General features: G+C 35.8%; 1 pseudogene across 1 annotated transcript in view; it reads right to left on the reverse strand.

The window, feature by feature from the left end:
• Positions 1-5,657: 5,657 nt before the first annotated feature.
• LOC149214592 (conserved oligomeric Golgi complex subunit 5-like) overlaps positions 5,658-19,688 on the reverse strand; it is a 69,891-nt pseudogene continuing 55,860 nt past the window's right edge. The window contains exons 2-6 of the transcript XR_016250064.1: positions 17,899-18,371; positions 10,550-10,720; positions 9,985-10,155; positions 5,823-5,938; positions 5,658-5,715 (exon numbers count right to left, since the gene is read on the reverse strand). The product of XR_016250064.1 is annotated as a conserved oligomeric Golgi complex subunit 5-like (transcript). The remainder of the gene's footprint in view (positions 5,716-5,822; positions 5,939-9,984; positions 10,156-10,549; positions 10,721-17,898; positions 18,372-19,688) is intronic.

Here is a 19,688-nt window from a genome sequence, read left to right on the forward strand (position 1 = left end):
GTGCTTTACCTTTGTCTGTATCATCAGTTTTACCTTTTTGTTGATTTCTTTTCTGCTCAATTTTTTCCCATGGTAGCTTGCATGTAGAGGAATCATGTGATCCATTTCTTTTGCAGCGAATGCAGTGAAAATCTGCCTTTTCTCCTTGAGAATGTCTTCCCCCCTGCCTCTGAAATATCTTCCTCTTCCTCTTCGTCCACCTCTTCCTCTTGTAGAATCTTGAGCAGGGTGCTTTTCTTTATGAGCAAGGCACACAGTCTCTTCAGAAGATTTAGGGGCTGTCTTCTTTCCAAAATCTTTCTCTCTTTCAGCAAACTTTTTCACAAGAGAGTCAAAGGTTATATCTTTGAGATTTCCATTGGCTTGCAATGACTCAAGATAATTGGAGTAAGCAGGATAAAGTGCCTTGAGAAAAGCAATAAGAGGAATATCCAGCTCAACCTTAGTGGAATTGATATCATGCATTATAGACTTCACTTCAGATGCAAGAGCAAGAGGATCATTATTTTGCAGTTCAAGAGTGAAGAGTTTAATCATGAGTTGAACAACTTCAAGTGCAGAATGTGAGTCATAGAGTTCTTTCAGCTTTTGTAAGGCTTCAAAGGCAGTGGAATATGACGAAATATGGTGACTCACCTCTTCATTTACAGATGCTGCGATTAATGCATAGGCTTTGTTGTTCTTGTTTTCCCAAATGATGAGCTCTTTGTCTGAGGTAGGCTGTATTGGGTCATTGTCTCCTTCTTCGACACACACTCCTTTCCACAATTCATTGAAGATGAGGGTGTGTTTCATCATCCGGGACCATTAAGGATAGTTCTCCTTTCCAGTGAGAACTATTCCTACCATGGATATGATTGAATTCATTCTGTAAAAAAAACTTTTGCTGATAGAAAAGAATACTTCTGCCAATATACAATAAAAATGTACTCAAAAGGGCATTCTCAAAGGGTATTATCGTCCATTAAAACTTCTAACATAAGGTTTTCATGTACCCATTGAATCACTACCATCGCAACTTCAATACATAGAGAGAAAATGACTTTCAAAATGTACACGGCTACCAATAAAAACATTCAATGCATACGCAGTATACGGCCTCTTTTAAAAGGGCTCAATGCATCATGGACGTTCTGCCTCCACCAAATATTCTGCTACAAATTTGTTTCATCGTTCAAATGTATGCTTTCAACTATTTGAAAGGATATTACTATGACCAGCATTTAATTATTTGAAAGGATATACTATGACCAGCGTTCAAATATTACAACAGTCAGACCAGTGTTTAAATATTACAACAGCAGCGTTTAAATATTACAACAGTCAGACCAACGTTTAAATATTACAACAGTCAGAAATAAGTCCGCTTGCTGTTCATGTAACCCATGCATCCATGTGTATGGTAGCGGCCAAGGGATGTCTGCATGCGGTAAGGGAAGGGCGAGGCTCCTCAAACTGCCTTCCTCTAGTGATGGTCTCCAGTTATGGTGGTAGTCTCCTCTGACTGGAACAGAACTCTCTGCGGTCCTCCTCCAGATTCAATCACTCATGTTTACAACCTTCAATTGACAATCCATAAAAAATCAACGTAAAGGGAAATCCAACGCCAAAAATGACTGTGCAAACTAGAGACTAATGGTGCGATGATGGCGTGATTTGCAACTTAATGGTGCGCTAGCAATGATGGTGCATTTTATGGAGACAATTCTGACTGATTTCTCGTCCCAAAGTGAAGAAATGAGCATATGAGCAGAGTGGCACATGAAAAACATGCAAAGCTCCTCTCAAAATGTCACTTAGATGAAATGGGCATAGGAAAACCATCATAGCAGATTGAGAGCCTTGATAAAGAAATATGAAGAAACACACATTAGAAAAATATGAAACGCATGTCCGGATGGAAACCACTGAAACACACCAGCGAAAAGACTAACCAATGCAGGTTGGAAAATAATGCACACTGACAGACAGGCGGGGGCGGCTAGATTTCAATAGACAGCGTTCAATGGAATGAACAACGTTGAAGGGTATACACAACGTTCAATGTCAGGCAGCGTTCAAATGGATGGTCAGTGGTCAGACAACGTTCAGGCCTGTATGGAGCAGAGCGCAGGTAATATAAATAGAATATGGCAGAACGCAGGTAGTATCAGACAACACTCAGTCACTGAATTATATGGAGAGCAGAGGAGCAGACAAGGGAGTTACAAGGCACAATAGCTAAAAAAGGAGCTGGCTCTGATACCATGTCAGGCCAGGCAGTAACTCCATTAGGCAGAAAAACTGATTCATCTTATTCCATCAGGTATGTCTTTGTTATATACAATAGGGTGTGACTGTTCAGTTCATCTCCTGATGACTGTTCACATTCCTAATTTAATTATTTACATAAATTCACCCAATCATGAGGATTAGGTGTCAACAATCACTATATGTTTTTTTTTGTAGAAATCTAATTGTCTAATTTGAAAGATTTAGCATAGAAATTTGATTTGTAAAGGATTTTTTGCTTCTTTATTCATCTTGCAAGACCAACCATGCATGTTAGAATTAACTACCTTTGTCCAAAATTGTTTCTTATTATCTGTTCATAATTTTGTTGTAATTGTGCTCCTTTCCTCATCCTTGCAAGACCATCCAACTATGTTAGAATTAATGTCAAATTCAAAACTACTCAAATTTTAGCTAAAATTCAATCCTATTTTTTTATTATCATAAAGATGGAATTTTTTAATATTAAATATGGAATCTATTTCTTGTAAGAATAAGCTTCAGGAAAGCTATTGGAAAGTGACTATCTCAACATTGAGAAAAATAACCCTGTGGAGAATATTTTGTACTTCGACTAACTTATTTTTTCATTGCTTTCACGACTACCCTCCATGGCTACTAGTATGATATACATAAGGAGGCTTGTGCTGGTGCTGGAAATAATTTAAAACAATAGAAAATTCAATTGGTCCCCATTGAATACATTGCCCAAAGCTATTTTGTAGAGCTATAAAATCAGACAAATACATGAAACATAATGAATGTTCATATTTCAAATAATCTTGTAATGTTAGATGAATGCAAAAAACAAAAAGGAAGTTCAAATTTCAAACAATCCTACGACAACACATAGAGAATCTATAATGAACATACTGATGGCTGGAAAGGAACAATATTTTTCCCCAATGAGACAATGTGATAGTAGAGAACCCACAAAAAGAAAAAGAGTTGAAACAAGGACCATAAAGTGAAAGCCCATCCTGTTGATTTCATGACTCATTCCACCCAATCTTACAAATTGGAAACTTATTTCTCCAATAAGCAGATCTTACAGTTAAAGATGAGGTAAGTGGTCAATTGTAGTTAAAAAACGTTGAGCCAAAAAACAAAGTTCATAAAATGCTGGTGTTGTAGACATAAACAATGGGATTGATCCCTATTGACCACTACGTGTCAACGACCCATAGCAGTACACCCCATTTTTTCGCAAAAGGGATAGCGCCTCATCGATGTATCCATCTCATTCAGCTATCATCATCAGCCTGATAATCATGTTATAATGTAAACTCATTTTGCATGTATATGATGTAAATAATCTCAGCAGATCCATGTCATGTATGTAATTGCCTAGGGAAACCTACTTTTCTGGTGACGACCTACATTCTCGGAGGTTTTTTGTCTCACCGATCCATTCTTGGATAGTCGGCAGAGTTTTCCTTAAGTCTTACCCCAGAGCCGGAATGTATTTTGTCACTGAGATCTTAGGCAAGTCCTAGTTTTATAGATCGATACTATGTAAAAGTAATTTGAGAATAATCCTAACCATGTGGTTAGGTTATTTTATTACAAATTGTTTGGTCTACTGGATTATATTTGTGTTGTAGAAATGGGTAGTCTGTGAGGGTCTATTTCAGATGGGTTTTCCCCCTTATGATGTAAAATATATGAAAATTATCATGTAAAGTGTCTTAAGGGTTGGAAAAATAATTTATCCCCTCATAGGTTAATTAATTAAATTTTCTCGCCAAAAATTAATTAAAATATTAAGGCAAAAATTTAATTAATTCTAAGTCCTAGGTAAATTTAAATTTTTTAAAAGCAAAATTCGTTGGTCCTTAAAATTCAAATTTTAAAAGGCCCCGGGACTAAGGTAAATTAATTATTTTGCTAAATTTTAAGCCTTTGGTCCCTGGGGTTAAGTCAAAGTCAAATTTTTGAGGAAATTAACTCAATTTTTTTTTTGAGTTAATTAAAATGCATTTAATTGATAAATTCGATTTTCCTCAAGAATTTAATATTTTGACGGATGAGATTAAAAGAAATTTTAATCCTCATTGATGGTCGAGATTGCTTTGACAAGGATCACTCGAACTAGTCGTTGGAATATTTATCTTTAAATAAGAGGTCATTTGTCAGTTGATCCATCCAATCTTTGAGTCGTGTGCTAAGTGAAAAGATCTCTTGTAATATTTTTATGAGCAATAAAGAAAGACATTGGGGTTAATTTTCGCTGGTGTTACTCTTCATGGAAATACTATAAGATGTGTCATTTTCGTGCATAGATTTATTTTTATCTCTTGACGATAGTTTTCTGAAGAGTGATTTGAGTACATGTATCTTGATCATTCGCTACGGTTTAAGTGATAATCTAAATTTTGAATGTAATAGCAGGTATCTCTATTTATTTGGAATTTTATTATTATTTTCTTGCTCTATTTTAATGGTTGGATTGAGTTTTGCAAGAAATTATTGATTTTTTGGATCATCGGGCATTGGGGAAAGTTTTTAGTTGTACTAGCCAACTCCCGATTCGTATTTTCCGAAGAGCCAAAATTGATTTGATCCTGGACTTATCATAAGATTTTTTTTATTGGTGATGCATGAAGGGTTTTGGGCTAAGCACCTCCTTTTAATTTTCTCTGTGCTAAATTGATAAATCTGGCTTTTAAGAGACTTAGATTATCAGATCTTGGAGCAGAGTTGGACTCACACTCGCCAGATCTGATAGATCTGTTATTCCTGTGCATAGATATATAAAGTTTTTGGGTTTTCTGACTTGGGTTCCTGGGGTTTTATTTATTTTTGTATATTCGGGTTCTGGGTGTTTTTGTTTTCAGGTACAAGCTGCAGATCTGAAGGTGAAGTTTGATTTGAAAGCCAGATCTAGGCCCTGGAAGGTAAGATCTGGCCTTAAAATTATTTTTGTAGGGAGAATATCTAGATATTTTTGCAGTACAAGGGTTTCTTAAATTTTTTAAATTTGGAGACAATTTTACAGATTATAAATCTGAATCAAAACATATCAACTTAATCTGGAAATTTCTAGGTTTTATTGGGCCATGACCTTCCATTTTGCCTGTTGCTTGGGGTTTTCGTTTTGCAATTTTGTTGAAAAAAATTTCAATTTCTTTTAGAGACCGGCAGCGACAGCTCTGCATCTTCCCATTTGCTGCTTTCTTCCTAAATCCACGACCCTCCATACTCTGCGTACTGGCCAACCCTTCCTCGTTGTTGTCTATTTCTCATTGTTCTCATTCAATCCACAACCATCACGCTGCCTGAGCCCTCAGCTCATCCTCCTCTCTATCCGCGTAAGTCTTCATTTAATCTATATGTCCAAATCTGCAAGCTCCCTCCTTGCTCCTCGTTCTTTCTGCCTACAGCTCCTACAACACGTCTTTATCTAGCTCTCTTTCTTGCTGCCATAGCTTCGTTTTCTGATACCTGCAAACCACACACTAAAACTTCACTCTATCTGCATCATAGCTCCATTCTTCTCCTACATGTTTTTGTTGTCTTCGCAGCTGCAAACCCTACGTGTCCCTTCCCACAGCTCCACCAAGCTACCAGCCTCAGTGTGCTTCCCATCCATCTTAACCCGCATCAGACCTCCCTTCCGCCGTCGAGTTTCCTCGTCCTCCGTCATCCTCTCGCTGCCGCTGTCCGGCTAACCTATCGGACTTACAAATCATACACTTCGATATTTTTTTATTGTCTTTTGTTTATGTTGGTGGTGTTAGATAAGATAGCCTAGGTTTTACGTATGTTCGATTTACAGATTTTTTAGTTTTGATTTATTTTTCTATTTCCTTTTTAGGTGTAGAACATAAATAAACAAATAAAAGATTTTAAATTCGATTTCAGTTTTATTTTTATTTTTATTTTCATTATTTATTATTTATTATTTTACAGTTTTTCTTTTGACTTTGATTTTTATTTAAAATTCAAAAAATTTAAAAATTCTAAAAAAACTAAAAAAAAACAAAAGAAATGGCTTCATTTTTATTGTGACTTTGAGACCATCTAAAAAAAAAACTTAAATCAAAGGTGATTTTTCGCGTTAGAAGATTTTAAAATTTTTATGTGGGCTTTGGCCCATTTGAAAAAATTTAAATCTTTTTTGATTTATTTTGGTCACATTTAAAAACGATCTTGATTAATCATTCACCACATTAAGTCTTGTTTAGCATATTGAAAAAATCTTCCTAAGGACTAATTAAGTTGTCAATTTAAATTTCCTTTTGGTGTCTTTTTTTACTAAGGGCAAAATCTAAAGAAAACTTTTGCGGCATTGACATAGTTAAACGTGCTTAAATTTTTTTATATCTAAAGATTAACTATAAGAAAGTGGTAAATTTTCCTAGATTTGGGTCACTAAGCATAAATCATTTTAATTCTAGGGTTGGAATTGATTAACATTTAAATTTCATGGTGTTTTAAAGTATTTGGATCTCTAGAAATTTAACTCCTAGAATATCTTGCATCTTTGAAATTGATCATCATTATATGAATTATTTGATGTGTGTTACATGTTAGATATATTGTGAATGTTTTCAAGTAATTGTTAAAGTGCTTTGTCGTGGAATTATAATAGATTGAATATCTTTGTTTCCAAAGCTGAGTACACTTTTGAACATCTGCTGACATTGATATTAATTGCAAAGAAGTTTTTGTTCTCTTCAAGCTATAATTGTATCAGAAAGATTTGAAATAATCTTGTGGTTTAAATGTAATATTTTTAGGAGTTTACTTTTAAGTCTTCATCCATAAAGCGAACATTTAATTTTGGTGATTGAGGGCTTCTGCGACACAAGTGTTTTCTCATCCTCGAGTCTAACTTCATCTCATCTTCTGGTGCATTTGCATATAAGTTAGCTTTGCACAATAAAATTTACTTCCAAGCATAAGCTTGGTCGATAGAGACATAGATATCTATCCATCTTTGCTTGAGAAGCCCACTTTTAATAGTACATAAAATGGTGACCCTGCAGTCATCAGAGCCACAACTCTCTCCAGTGTCGAAGGCACTGGGTATGTTAGATTTTCAAGAGAGGTATCGTTAATCACATCTTAGTGTGCTTCACGTTATCTTCTCTCTTCCAATTACTACGAAATCAGGTTCAACACGGAAAGGATTGAAGAATTCACGTTTAAGCAGGAATTTAACTAAAATTAATCAATATTCTTGCATTTTACATTACCTTTAGGATCTACATTTCATAGTCATTCATCTAAGCAACTATTTTTAATCGATTACTTGGTCTTAATTTCCCTAGAAGATCGTTGAATCCATAAGGCACTAGTATCAATCGTTTAAAATCTAATCAAATCCTCTAATTCTTGTTAAATATTAATCAAGTACTTGATCGCTTCACTGTGTCTACCGAACTGGTTGGTTCTCAACTAGTTCTTCTTCATTCCATTTTTCCATAGGGTCTACCCCACTTAGCCTGTTGTAGGGAGACAACTTAAATGAAGAGATTTGGGATCAGGGTGATAGCCCCCGATCTGAAATGTTGTCATGGTGCCTGGTCATTCTGTGCGACAACAATCCCTATTCGATGAGTATCAGGCCTAAGTTTACATCGGTTTGGTTTAGTAGTATCTACAAAGAGATCTCTCCAAAATAAAAAATATTGGAATGTTTGAGGCTTGAATACCTATTGTAAGAAGAGAAATAAGCTAAAATAATTACCACCCAAGAGGTAATACTTTGAAAGGTTTCGTAAGTACAACAAGACAACCCTTGTAACTTGACCACCAGTTACACCTAGCAATTGCAGCCAGCCTAAAATTGATGATAACCATTATTGAGCAGTTTGGGTATAGCCATGTTAACTAGCTGCAACCAAGGTTAGCAAGGTGACTGATCATACCTTTTTCCTGTATGGGGGGCATGTCAAACAAAAATTCTTAAACCAAATCCAACATATTATACCCACTAAAGATACACCATACAACCCTGAACTTCTCTCTGCAACACTCTCTCACAAAGCCTTGAATCTTCAATGCCCAACAGAAGTCACAAAACCCACAAGGAATACCAATCACTTACAAACTCAATAGACAACCCAAATCATATTCTCAAAAACCTACAATGCACATAAAATACCCAATACTGTATACACCCTTGAACTCTTAATACCACTCAGACTACACATTTGCATTAATGCAAGAAAATGCAGGTACTAAACAATTATAAGTTATACAATCTCATGGCTAGAGGCATTCTGATATATCACTCATCAGGAAAGAGTAGCGAGAATTACCTTGAAAGTAGAGAAACTATTTCATTGCAGTGTTCAGAGAGCATGTCCTCAACACGCTCTCGTGAACTAAGTGCATGGGTTAGTGTAGTGTCACGTGAAACTTTGTGAGGACCAACTCATGCAAGTGTAGATACCTAAGAACCCATATAGAAATGCATGTGTTTATAACGCTACAAGGAACCCACAAAAAGATGTGAAGCATATAAACTAGCAATTGTCCCAAAAGGTACAAAGAGAGGTCGATAGGATTATTAAATTGGAATTGTTGAATTTTTCTAGAAGAGTTAATTGGTTTTTGGAAAACCTTGTTTTCTTGGACTGGATCATTGTGCAATTACTTTCCTTTAGATGTTTTGTTTATATCTATATTACAAGGAACACATTGAATGTCTTATTTCATTTTAAAGTAAGTTAATTACCCAAAATCAAGAGGTTAAGTTAATTACCCAAAATCAAGAAACCTCTATAGATGGCCAAGCATATACAAAGAATACATCTCATTCATATGCAGTACCAAATCCATCTTTTCTTTTCTCTGAGTAAAATTTCAAAAGCATGAACACATGCCATTTCATATGCACAATAAACCCAACTTTTGAAATTTCAATGCTTGGATGCATCCCATTCATATGCTACAGTAAACCCATACTTTCCTTAAATTTCAATCCATAAACACATCCATTCATGAGCCATAACAGAACCACAAAAAACAAAACCCAGCCCTGTAATGCTAGAGCATTTTGCTTCGTACACCAGGGTGCTTACTGCATCACCTCTCTGCTCGGCTGGTAGATCCTGTAATTATCACAGATCACCATAAAGGCCATCGGATATAATAGTTTTAAAATAAAATTTCTATGGAATTGCAACAAATTCATTTATGGATGGCATGTTTGATAAATGATAAATTTGAAATTATTTGATTTAAGATTTTTGTGATATATAATTATTTTAAAAAAATAATTTAGCTAAATTACATAAACAAAAATTAATGATTAAAATTTAGAACTTACTAATTATTTTCAAGATTAAGATGAACCTACTAATGAAATTCATCTTAATCTTAAAAATAATTAAAATTTAGAACCTACTAATCATTTTCATGATTAAGATGAACTTACTAATAAAATTCATCTTAATCTTGAAAATAAACCTCAATAGTAAATTCTAAACATTAGCCATCAACAATTTATCAGAAAACTTTTACAAACATGTGAAATTAGTGTCCCATAGACATCAGGGACGCTAACTCAATTAACCAAATACTCTACTCTACAAAAAATTAAAAGCACCTAAATACCCTACATTAATAAGAGTAATTGTCTAAACTAATTAAGTAATCTATATTATTATTATGAAAGCTGATTAAATAAACCAATCTAATAATTCTTTCATTTCAACAAAATAATGTTTTGCGTGGTACTAAATAATTTTTCCAACGAACCTGTAGTAATTTGACGACATGTCCATTTCCGAATAATCTGTGCACCAACATGAACTTGTCTGGATCGTTCTGTGGGAAATATGGCGCGAGAACGCATTTCTCCGAGCATTTCTTTTTCTCGAATTTGCAGGCAGCGCAAGCAGTTTCTGCCTTGCAAACTTGGCTCATGATCTGCAAAAACAAAAATTCCAGACACGAAATGTGTTGTGTTACGAGTTCTTACCATCTGAAAGAATTACTATTACTAAATAATGTAACTTACCTTTCGTTGGTACGTGCAGTCAAAGTTTTGCTTCTCAAGAAGAATGAACATAATCGCTAAAAGGCGTCAGGGTGACTTGAAGCAAATGGCGAGTAACGTCCGAATTATGACAAACGAAACGAAAGGTTGAGGTACGATGAAGAGGAGGAAAAGTAATAGAAAGAATGGGAAAAAGCAGTAAAGAAAAGTAATAGAAAAAATGGGAAAAAGCGGTAAAAAGCTGATTAAATAAACCAAGCTAATAATTCTTTCATTTCAACAAAATAATGTTTTGAGTGGTACTAAATAATTTTTCCAACGAACCTGTAGTAGTTTGATGACATGGCCAGTTCTGAATAATCTGTGCACCAACATGAACTTGTCTGGATCGTTCTGCAGGAAATATGGTGCGAGAACGCATTTCTCCGAGCATTTCTTTTTCTCGAATTTGCAGGCAGCGCAAGCAGTTTCTGCCTTGCAAACTTGGCTCATGATCTGCAAAAAAAAAATAAATCCAGACACGAAATGTGTTGTGTTACGAGTTCTTACCATCTGAAAGAATTACTATTACTAAATAATGTAACTTACCTTTCGTTGGTACGTGCAGTCAAAGTTTTGCTTCTCAGGAAGAATGAACATAATAGCTAAAAGGCGTCAGGGCGACTTGAAGAAAATGGCGAGTAACGTCCGAATTATGACAAACAAAACGAAAGGTTGAGGTACGATGAAGAGGAGGAAAAGCAATAGAAAGGATGGGAAAAAGCAGAAAAATATCTTTAAGAGTGACATAAAAGAATGGAAAAAGCAGTAAAAATATCTTGGTGAAAATAAGGCAACTCAACCGATATTTGGAAAAAGCAGTCACACTTAAAATCAACGGTTGAAAGTGTCTCACCTGATCCAACGGAGCAGGGTAGAAGTGTTGACGAAAAGTTGATGCATAGGAAAGGCCTATTGGCCTAAAAATGTAATATTAGCCATTTATCAACCCGAAAAATTTGTAATCTTGGAGCCTTAAGGAACCTAAAATGAAGATTGCATGGTGTTGAAGAAAGGAGAAGATAGAAACTTACATGAACCTGGTTCCAAGTGTCACGTGAAGCTTTGTGAGTGTGTTCATAAACAAGTCCTTTTGGCCAAAACTTCTTCATGGCTAGCAAGAGGTGGAGGATAAACATGTTGAGCAACGGGATGAATAATAGTAGGAGTCTACACAATTTGTTGTTGTTGTGGTGATTAAGCATTGCTTGATGAAGAACCATGAGTTCTTCCCAGATGGGTTGAAGAAGAGACCAACTGCATTTGGTCTATTACAACATGCACATGCATAGTAGGAATAATAGTTGTTCTGACTTCAGGATAGACACATACTGTCTCTGCATTTATCAATGTTTGAAGATGATAATGATGGTGGTGATATGGGTGTTTTCAATAGATTTGATGTTGATATGGGTGTTTACAGTAGATTTAAATAGAGTTAGAGAGGGCCATTACTGAGTTGTAGGTTACACGGATCCGGGACCAGAGATCATTCATGTAAATTCCATAGCAGAGGGCTTGAAATAGAGTCTTGCACTTTTAACAGCCCCAAAATACCTTGTTAAAGAAGGGGGTGAGCCATAGTTGTGCTTGCCCTTATTTTGTTCCTCAAGGTTCCTCTGCACCTCCTAACAAAGGTTGGTATGATATTTGTCAACCAATTTACATGATCGTGAGAAGAAAGGCTAGTGATTTTTAAACATAATGTGTGGAATAAAAAAAAAAATTTCCTCAGTGGACCATGTGGGCCCTCACATGAGGGCCACGTGCCTCACCACTCCCTCTGTCTCTATAACATAGCATGCAAGTCCTAACCATGCCACTTAAATGTTGCATCATGCTAGCATATATGACTCAGTTAAGAAAGCAATTCATACCCGAAACTAGCTTGCCACTAGCTCTTCCCTATTCCTTCCTCATCTTCCCGTGGGAAAGTCTATCATTAAAACACAACCATTGCAGTGAGAAGCAATATACACTACAACATTTTTTCACCTCTTTCTAAATTTTGAGACCGCCAATGGAAACCCAAAGAGCCTCGACCCTCGATTGGGCCTCTAGTTCATGCCTTCTATTCTTAGTCTAGAGAAACTAACCAAAGGAATACACAGTGGACTTGGTTCACCTCCACCCATTCACTGAATTGGGTCTCAGTATCCAGCTGCTGGTGTTCTGTACAATAGAGTTCCTTGTTTGTTAGGAGTTGAACCGAATCAATTGAGAGGAGGTACATGTGATAGCCCCTGTTACTTTTTAGATATTGGGAATATTTTGGAAATATATATATATATATATATATATATATATATCTATATCTAGAGAGAGAGAGAGAGAGAGAGAGAGAGAGAGAGAGACACATGTAATGAGGGAAAAAGGGACAATTTGTTCCAAGGCTAAGAAGATTGCTCTTCATGGACATATTTTTATGTTTTGTCACAAGCCATGGAGGCTGATAGGTGAGCAAGCAAGGGATTGGTGTATTTAATTGCCAACAAGGATGTAGGACAAGAAAACACTCTTTGCAACACCATGCAAGAAAACAGACACAACAAAAGAATATATAGTGATATGGCCATTCAATGAGAAATCCATCGATGGTTGGAAGCACGTTGAGGTGAATAGGCCACCCACTGTAACAACAAATAACAGACAATAAAAAATATATGAAACAGGGAGGTATGTGGCATTACCCTGTTGGCCTAGGAGATTCTGTCTAGACAGGCCCAAAACAACCTGAAGTCGTCAATTCAAGCAGTTGTAGTTTGATTACTAAAAAACACTGAGATCTCTGGGGGGTATTAAGAAGAAGAAGAAAATGTGCATATCCTCAATCTGTTCCAACCTCCTAGTACCTACTATGAAGCAACAAATTTGGTCTATAACCATGGGAATGTTGCTAAGGTAAGGTATGCCTCGTTTTGGAGCATGGCATTGGATAGTGGGACTCTGGTACATTTCAGGGCAACCACCTATAAATCTTATATCTATGGAGGTGACTAGGGATTTAAAATCAGAGAATAGAGGGAGGTACTTCTGAATCTAAATAGGTGACCTGTACATTGGAGAAAGCAGGGAAGACCTACATAGGACAGGAAACACAGAAGGCTAGCAGTAACATTAGCATAGACTTAGGAAACTACAAGAGAACCCTTGTGTTGTAAAAAGGATGAGCGCAGATTAGATCTGAGACACCAGCACTGAGGTGGATGTTTTACCCATTGGCACTTGCTAGGTTGGCGGAACAACAATCGATGGTCTAGAAGATTAGCGTTCCAACTTGTGAGTTGTGACTAATGGTGAAAGTCCAATTTAGAGAACTAAGGTCATTGAGGTCATGTTGGGTGTGGATCCTGATTATCTTCTTTATTCAGTGGTATACTCGCATTAGACCCCATTTCGTAATGTGGCGGCAACACCGCCTGTTTATGCGCGCTGCCAGGGGGGGCGTTCATTCAGAAGAAATTTGAAGGTAGAAGTTATGTTTAATTTAGGGTTTTTTGCCCTAAAAAGAAACCCCTCGCTATATATGATGGAATTGTATTGCGTCTATGTAGATGTGTAGTCTGAAAGAGAAAAAGAGAGGATATTGTGTGAGAGCGAAGAGGGAATTACAACGGATCCACTGTAGGTTGTATCTCTTCATTTAGCTAGATAATATAAAAGGAAGGATTGGCTGTTTCTCCGTGGACGTATCCAAAATTGGGTGAATCATGTATATCTGTGTCTCTCTTGTTTTGTCTCTCTTTTTTTATGCCTTTTTGTGTTTATATTTCTACAATATTTTAAGTGTTCCATTGCTCTATAATATATAATTTTCTAACAGGCTAGTCACGTCCTTTTGGTAAGTCGTTGTGACTGTGCTTAGTTCTAGTATAAAAACATTTGGACTAGCCTTCCTTGCTCGTATATCAATTCAAAGTAGGCTTGGAGGTTAAATCTCTAGAGTGCCTGGTATGGATTGAGGGTGGATGATTATACCTCTAGATTCCCTCATTGGCCGGTGGGTGGAGGTTGCATACCTCTGGAGTCCCTGGACTAGCCACCCCTAGAACCCCTGGTGTATCTAGCAGCTTGGTCCTAGAACAGTCTTCTCAGGCCCTGGAATTAGGCTCAGGGGTGATAGCTGCATGAGGGGACTAATTGTAGCCTATCAGTGGTTGGGAGGTGAGTTATTGTCCTTGTCCTGGTACCTATCCTCTTGAAAGTTATGACTCACTTATGTTAATCACACAACAATTTTACTGCTATTGTTAACATGTTGAGTACCTGGTCCATCTAAGTTTGAAATGGAATCATTGCTTAAGGTTATGAAAGGTTATGATGAACTTTGTATGGAAGGCTTGACCTGTTCTTAACATGTTAAGTGTTAGCCACAACACACAATGAACCCTATGCTTGGACTATTCTTAATGCACTAGGTTAGCTGCAACATATAGTGAACCGAGTGTGTAAGGGTCACATGAAATTCTCTCTAAGTACTGTGTGTAATTATTAGTATGTTGTGTAGAATATATATATATATATATATATATATATATATATAATATGTTGTAGTAGCTCTACATTTCTTATGTAAGACCAGATGAATTTCCTTGCTGAAATCTACAACACTCTGCATAAGGTAGGACAATACTCTATTTAGTATAGGATCACATAATTGTTTATGAAGCTTAATGGGTACATCAAAGTGACACTACCTTTAAGAAGTGGAGGAAAGTGTTGTGGGAACCATAACATGTAAAATTGTAACCCTCTTGTTCTGGTGATGTCACATAACTGACCATAATATGAGACCTGTATTAGACTGACCCTGGAGATTTGGGTTCCAACTTGTAATACTAGATTGGGCAGGGGATGACCATACCAACCAACCATTATGCTCTCAAATATGTACCTATATATATATATATATTCCTAAGAAGTGCAAGTATCAATCTAGACTGTGCCAGTACTAGGGTTAATGCACAGGCATTAGCTGAAGAAATACAAGGATTACATGTATATCATGAAAACAATGGATCTGAATTTAACTTTAGACCCCAGTTTGTTAATTAAAGAAGACATGGCCATAAAAACATTTATGCTTCATGATTTTCATATATATATATATATAGGAACAAGTCCTTCATAATAGCAGAAAACATAGTTTTGCAGTAGAGTTTTGTCGTGCTATATGTTCAACAAATCTATCAATCAGTTAGCTTCTAGTATTTAAAAATATTATCAACTGACCCTTCTCTATATTATCAAACAGAAAACTTGTCACATAGAAGCCTTCCTATTTTAGCCAGCCAAGGTCATCTCACTATGATAACTGAGAAAGGATTGTAGAATTTACGACACCCAACCTTGGATTTCAGATGTCTTCTAGAGTTTTAATTCTTGGATGCGTTCAATAAATCAATATGTACATCATGTATGGAAATTCAGTTTCTAATTGTTTGTAGAGTTTTAATTCTTGGATGCGTTCAATAAATCAATATGTACATCATGTATGGAAATTCAGTTTCTAATTGTTTGTAGAAGTTATGTATAGCATTTTGACCTTCATACATCTTCTAGAGTTTTAAGTGTTGGATGCATTCAATAAATCAATATGTACATCATGTATGGCAACTTAGTTTCTAATTGTTTTCACAAGTTATGTATAGTCTTTTGACCTAGCGTAACCACATGCAAATGAAAAAAAAATGGCAGCTATGTAAAGAGCTTACAGATGCGTGGAAGTGGCATGTATACATGTGGCACTTGCTTAAACTGTGGGCATAAGGAAGATTTACATGAAACACAAAAAACTATGAAATTGTGATTAAATCCCTATGTAATATAAACAAAATTTTATGATCTTGATCATGGTAGTATTAAACCTCCCTTTTGAGTGAGCTTGAAAAGCACTTCCAGCTTGCATATTCAAGCTTGCTAAGGGGTGTGTAGGGCTGATATATACCATGAGATACATGCATGGATCCTTAAGTAACCTCAATTCCCCAAGGAGTACGAGGGAAGAATAAATCCATGCTTCTTATTTTGGTAATTCATAAACAAAATGTCAGCCAGGGGTAGACATGATATGGAGTATGAACCCAAGTGAGACCTCTAAGTCCAAGTGTATACTAACGACTGCTAAGAATTTATTCTTCATACATTGTTTCTAGTATGTGATGATTATGTGATCATGACATGAACTATGAAGTATGTAAGAAGAATTGATAGGCTAGATGAGGACTTACCCGACTTACCCAACCACTTATTTAATGATATTTCTTCTCTTAAGTCTTAACGTTTTATAGAGATGGATATAAGCATGTGTGTACGGGTACATGTGCAACTTTGTATTCTTAGCTGATAGGTCACAAAGTAGACGAGATGTGTGCAATTAGAAGTGAATAGAGTCTCACTGAAGCTTCCTTCCTAGATAATATGAAGTCTATGGACAAGCATATTAGATCCTAAAAGGAGAGAAATGTGATAATAAGATCTCATGTAGATAGTGACTGGTTTTCCTTCTTCTGGAATCTTGTGATCAATTATTGAAGAGCTTGAGGTGTACTTGGCATGGTTTGAAAGCCAAGGGAGTTGAGATGTCCTGAAACCCTTCTTGAGTTATATCTTGTAATGGGCCAAATACATACCTTGTACTCCAAGGTTCAACTTGGAAATAGCTATGCTTTGTAGGGTCCAAGAAGGTCATCCCTTTAGGTGTTAAGACTAGAGAAGTTTGTTGGAGATTTTCCACAACTACAGTTCAAGCAAGCTAGCTATGGGAAGCCAGACAGAGTTAAGAAAAGTGGGGATAGGTGATTGGAGGGATAGTGACCATATTGGAAGTTTTCCTCATGTATGCTCTTATGCTTGAATATTAGTATTGATATCGGGCTGTGAGCATGTAGAAAAACACATTACATACTTGGTGTGGGCCATCTAGAAGACTGTAATCATTGTGTTCCAATATGTTGAGAGGAGTGCCTGCCAGTCTCAGAGTTCTGGTTATGGGAATATACATATTGTGATGGTAGGCCACGTGGGTTCCATGTGGCATGACATAAGGAAACTTTAAAACGACAAAAAAAAATGTATTGTACGTACCCCATTCTTGTAACCACACCACGAGAGCCGGATGACATAATAACCACCTCTGGTCAACAAGGGGGGTTTGTTACAGTACAAGGGGGATTCTTGTTTTAACTTTTTAGGAATTACATTATGGTAGTTATTTTGTGTCCTTTCTTATAGAGCTAAAGTTATAATGAATTTTTATGCAGAATAAATGAAACAGAGTAGTCCCAAGATACTGAACCAAAATTCATTTAGTGGGTTGGTCCCATGTAAACATCAACTCAATCCTAGATGAAAATAGTTCTAGTTTGTGGGCTTGAGGGTGGAGTCCAGTAACCATGTCTATTTGTTTGTTACATGATATTAACAATTGCAAATTATAGCATTACATAGAAATTTGGAATACAAGAACAGACCCCCAAAAAAAAACATATCAATATAAAGAAGTGAATCCAAAAGGGTGAAATGATAAATGTGCATCCAAGAAACATTACAAAGGAAAATGTTATGCATATCTGAAAATCAACTTAAGGTTAATGTAACAAACAACAAACTAAACATGGGAAAAAATGTGGTACCTGATACTCAACTTTTTCTACTAGCAACTGCAAGACTTTACCGATCTCACATAAAACAAGGAGTGTTAGATGTTTGTCCAATTTAACTGCTTCAATTTCTTCTTGAATGCAAGAAATAAACCTTGATATTTTCTCTTGTGATGGGATACTCCCTCGACTGGACATTGGAACAAATTATTGACAAGATCTGAAAGGTTGCTCAAACAATGTGCCGAATAAGCTATTTGGAAAGATTCTATAGTAGCTAGCATTTGATTTTTCCCTTCTGTCTTGACAGCTGGAAGGACACCCTTAACATTGATGTCTCGCAAAATTCTCTCAATCAGATTCTCTACCATGGACAAATTTTTTTGATAACCCAAGACAAGTATCTCTTTTACAAAACTTGATGTTGTGAATGTAGGTTTCATTTGACTTGTGAAAGCCTTGACAAGCGCATCCCAAACTCGATCTGTCAACATTGGATCACCTTCCTGTATAGTCATGACAAGCTTTATGTAAATATATTGACCAAGCTAAAATTGTGAGAATAATCATCACATGACTGTGCATCCCAAACTCGATCTGTCAACATTGGATCACCTTCCTGTATAGCCATGAAAATATTTATATAAATAGATTGTCCAAGCTAAAATTGTGAGAATAATAATCACATGACTATATACTACAACACATAAAGGAAAAGGTCATGTAGCATTCAATGCTTTAGAGGGAAAAAAATTGCAAACAGAATCAGGGGGCATTGCTTACTTCAATGCTAAATTAGTTGATAAGTTATGCAACGTGTTAATGACAAGTTACAACATTAGATGTAGGATTTCTTAATAAATCCACAAACTTATGGAATTGTATAAATTAGATATTTAAAGGAAAAATTTATAGAGAGGAATTAAAAGGGATAATGCAGTTCAGAAATAAGTATTTAAGAACTAGAAGATAATAAGTATAAATAAATGACAGCTAAGCAACAAAAATATGGGTATGTTATTTTCTTTCGTGAGAAATATCTTTATATTCTGTATGAGTAATATTCATTTTTCAGTCCTCAAGAGAATACTCAGACTCAAGAAAGCTCATCAAGTAACTTGCGGGAATTGAACCTGAGTGGGGATGATAACAATCATTCCCCCAATTGCTTGAGATATACCCAATTGACATGTGTCTTTTATTTTATTCATATAAACATAATCAATAAAATAAAATAATAATATCAAACCGGCCCTTCCTAGAAAAGGAGGAACAAATTTACCTAGGTCAACTTGAGAATGAGTGTTTTGATCAACTACAAGGTTCTAGAATGCCAACAACAAATCAATTTAAAGTTTAAACAATTTCAAGAGCACAAATATATTTGCAAACTTCTGCTAGACTACAGAAAAGATAGAACACTACTCAAAGAAATTATAATGCACCTTTGACAATATTTCATAAATAGTCATAATAGGATGCATTCACTATATGTAGCAAGGATGTGTTCATTATATCAAACTCTCGACAGCCTATATATATACAGAATGATTCCTTGTATTGTTTATTACAATGTAGTGACAAAACTGCCATGCCCTGAAGCCTAAAGGTTAGAATCAACCAATCTAGTGTTATAAGTTTCCAATTAGATTTAACATGAAATATTGTTCTTTTATTTTTCATGTTAGCCTTCCCATAATTGAACATAAAATAATCCATTAAATTTCAATGTTGTAGCAGTTATCTAATAAATTTCATTTTGAGCATGCATCCTTCTTATGACATCAGACATACTCAGGAGAAACATTTTGAAGTTGGTATAA

The sequence above is a fragment of the Pinus tabuliformis genome, chromosome 1_1, assembly GCF_031772625.1.
Source record: "Pinus tabuliformis cultivar Carrire ecotype Pingquan chromosome 1_1, CPIR1, whole genome shotgun sequence".
NCBI classification, from domain to species: Eukaryota; Viridiplantae; Streptophyta; class Pinopsida; order Pinales; family Pinaceae; genus Pinus; species Pinus tabuliformis.